The sequence below is a fragment of the Pinus tabuliformis genome, chromosome 6, assembly GCF_031772625.1.
Source record: "Pinus tabuliformis cultivar Carrire ecotype Pingquan chromosome 6, CPIR1, whole genome shotgun sequence".
Taxonomy (NCBI): domain Eukaryota; kingdom Viridiplantae; phylum Streptophyta; class Pinopsida; order Pinales; family Pinaceae; genus Pinus; species Pinus tabuliformis.
In genome coordinates, this window is record NC_142292.1 from 785,486,947 (window position 1) to 785,490,954 (window position 4,008).

The following is a 4,008-nucleotide window of genomic DNA, read 5'->3' on the forward strand; positions in this document are numbered from 1 at the left end:
TTGGAAATCTAGATTCAGAATCTTGAATCCATCCGCTTGCTCTAAGCAAATAGAAGAAAGTCTATTGTGAGATAATGTAATAATAGTTTTGTATTCCAAAGCATGGCATTTCTGAGCCTCCAGATAATGTAATGATAGCTTTGTATCCCCAAGCATAGCATTTCTCAGCCTCGAGCTACGTGAGTACAATATTTTACAGAAAAAATCCAATAGACCACGCATGCATATTTGCACAATAGATACGACATAGCACACGGATATATTTACAGAACAAACACCACAAAGCACACACGTAGGGCAAATACCACAAAGCACACACGTTTGCCGCCCAAAGAAACGCTCGTTTCTGAGAAATTGATCAACGCATAGCGTTCTGTACATGTTGTCAATGTACAAAACTGTTTTCTTTCAGCTTGATACTTGCTTCCCTTCATCTTGAAAGTCTGCTTCTTTGGGTTCAGTGGAAGTGGCAGTCTCACGATCATCTACGGCCAAGGCAATGAAGATAATCAAGAACGGGTAGCTGACTGTAACAAGACTCGAGTTGATTATGAGCTCCTGCAGCAGAGATTCGAGAAACACTCTGCCTGTCCGTATGCCACCCCACCGCTGTTCCTGCACTCTGCACGGCTTTGAAGAATCCATTGTATCTGCTCAGAGTATGGGAATCATCTGCCAAAGCTCCGATCGTCCAATAACACAGAGTCTGGAACATGGAGTCTAGCAATCCATAGCTAAAATATAAAACAAATGGTCCTGCAAAAGCAGCCCCGGAGTCCCTTAAATCGAGCAGCTGCAAGGGCTTATCTCTGCTATATCTCAGCTGATTGGCGAGGCCACCTCCCCAGATTACAGTGCCTAGTACTGCAACGATGGCCACGCCCAGGTTCCCTCTTTTCTTCCTCGTCAGGGAGTTGAAATCGAGAACGTACCCAAGTATGACAGACCCTAACATTTGAGCACCCCAGAAAGCAACATTGTTTAACCCTCTGGTCCTCACTGTAAAGATCTTGCCATTAACATTGTTAAATTCATAAGTGTAAAAGAGCTTGCTGGCCCATGCAGCAGGGAAGAGCAGTAGCATTTTCCAGTTGAAGAATAGCTTGAGGATTTCCATGGTCTCGGTGCTTACATTGGAATACTTAATCAGAGTAGCCCTGCTGCCATCGCTCCGGACAACTTTGTTGGGTGGAAGCAAGGCCAAGCTCACAAAAGCCCCCGAGAACATGAAACAGATAAAGGCTATATAGGTCCCGTCGGTAACAGACGTGGCTGTGCTGTGATAATTCAATATAAAAGGAACGAAACCGCCTACGACTCCTCCGGGATTGTATATAACCCAGAAGAGAGAAATGTATCTGCCTTTCTTGTCCTCGGTGGGTTACGAGGTCAGGATCGATCCCTGTCCAGCCCAGAACATTCCAGATCCGACGCCCAGAAACCCGCCTGCAATAACAGGAAAAGTCTCATTGTGGTGATGATTGTAGTGGAGAAAAGAACCGGCGTAGAGAGCATAAGTGCAGAAACCTGCGAAGATGGTCCCGCGAGGGCCGAAGATGTTGTAAATTCCGCCGGCGAAAATGCTGAACACTGCAAATGTCGCGTACAGGGCAGTGTTGGCATCGTTGGAGGCCTGGTCGTTCTCCTGCCCACTTCCCCCCAATCCGGAGAGGGCGTTGAACATGCCCGAGCAGCAGAAGCAGACCAGAGATATCAGAAGCACCTGAGTGAGGGGGGAATTGTAGCGGAACCATTTGGAATGAGGAACCTTCTCATTGGCTCCCTCTTCTTCATCACGATTACCCTTCTTCATCAATAGATATCAAGGCGTCCTGATAATCCCAAAGCCAATTCACTTTCAGATTTTTGTGTATGCCCGATAATTGTTCATGGGCTTTGACGGCTCAAATCAGGATTCCTGAGCAGCCCAACTTCGGATTTTCCTTGTGCAGGCCGCTGAGATGGGGATTTTTTATTCATGAGCAACCGTCCTTTAATAGGAGTCCTGAATGGACAACTCAGATATTGAATCGTTTCTTTCGCCCTAATGAATTGAGAGATGTAGGTAGTATCATGTCTGTTATTCACAAGTGTTACACAGATTGGAAGGTGGCATGCAGAGATGGACAGAGACAATTGACGCTCTGAAGATTTCATCTTGCAATTTCCAATTTTGAAGGGTCCATTCTGGCTCATCATGGAAGTATATGAAATTATTTACCAAAATTTAAAATAATTTCTCAAATTTAAAATGAAATTTGTTTTCCATTTAATTATTTGCTAGATTGAAAAGGAAAATTATTTTTTATTTTTTAAAAAATTATTTCTATTTTTTTCAATTGAGGACTTTCCATAATCTATTTTACCTGTCATTTATTTTATATTTTTTCTTTATTAATAATATTTCTACATATGATAATAAAACAAGAAATAAAGTCAAGAACTCTTTTTTTTCAACTCAAAATCAAGAGGACTTTCCATAATGTATTTTACCTGTCTTTGTTTTTATATTTTTTCTTTATTAATAATATTTCTACGTACCATAATAAAACAAGAAATAAAGTCAACTTCTTTTTTTGGTATCATGATAAATAAAAAACTTCCCTTTTTATTACATCGGTTTACTTTTTTATCATTTTTTTATGTTACACAGAAATCGTTACTTAGAAGTGGGAAATCTATTCTAGTGGTTTCTGCGCTCCATTGGAATTGTATGAGAATGTTCTCTTCTCTATAGGAGCTGCAATAGGAGCTATGGGAACGTTCCCTTCTCTATAGGAGCTGCAATGGGAGCTTGGGAAAGTTCCGGGAGCTTTGAACACTGTTTCTGTATGGGAACGTTCTCTTTTCTGTGGGAGCTACAATGGGAGCTTCTCTATGGGAGCTGCAATGGGAGCTTGGGCTGCAGTGGGAGCTTCTCTATGGGAGCTGCAATGGGAGCTTGGGAAAGTTCCGGGAGCTTTGAAGACTGTTTCTGTATGTGAACATTCCCTTTTCTATGGGAGCTGCAGTGGGAGCTTTTGTATGGGAACGTTCCCTTTTCTATGGGAGCTGCAGTGGGAGCTTCTCTATGGGAGCTGCAATGGGAGCTTGGGAAAGTTCTGGGAGCTTTGAAGACTGTTTCTGTATGGGAACGTTCCCTTTTCTATGGGAGCTGTAGTGGGAGCTTAGCTTCTCTATGGGAGCTGCAATGGGAGCTTGGGAAAGTTCCGGGAGCTTTGAAGACTGTTTTTTTGGAGTTCCCGCATTTCCTGGGGTTGGGGAATACAAAGCATGTAGACAAATATGTTGAACTGCCCACAAAACATGAGACTTTGTTGAAACCTTTGCAGGAAGAAAGGCTAAAGACATCCTTAACACCAATATCCTTAATTGAGAAACTGGAGCAATCTCTTGATGGGTTAAGGAACAGCGTGACACCTCAATGTAAGGGTGATATCTGGGATGAGCTGCAGTGGGAGCTTAGCTTCTCTATGGGAGCTGCAATGGGAGCTTGGGAAAGTTTCGGGAGCTTTGAAGACTGTTTTTTTGGAGTTTCCCCGTTTCCTGGGGTTGGGGAATACAAAGCATGTAGACAAATATGTTGAACTGCCTACAAAACATGAGACTTTGTTGAAACCTTTGCAGGAAGAAAGGCTAAAGACATCCTTAACACCAATATCCTTAATTGAGAAACTGGAGCAATCTCTTGATGGGTTAAGGAACAGCGTGACACCTCAATGTAAGGGTGATATCTGGGATGTCAAGCTGATGAGTATTTATTTTTTTGTTTATGTATATGTATCGCAGAAGATTGTGTGCATATTGTATGTGGGAGTCAATGCTTAACCATTAGAGTCACTTTAATTTTTCTCATAAGAAAAACTAGAGAACATAGGTAAAATTGTTCCTTTGTATTTTTAGGGTAGATTGTTTCAAATACTGGTCATGTGTCAGAGCACTGATAACGAACTTAACATTTTAAAATTTTATATTTATAAAAGGGAGAGACTCAAGAAGAGAGACACC

At 42.0% G+C, this 4,008-nt stretch overlaps 1 pseudogene; it reads right to left on the reverse strand.

Annotated features, from left to right (window-relative positions):
- Positions 1 to 408: 408 nt before the first annotated feature.
- Positions 409 to 1,813, reverse strand: LOC149261099 (UNC93-like protein 1 pseudogene; annotated as a pseudogene).
- Positions 1,814 to 4,008: the final 2,195 nt, after the last annotated feature.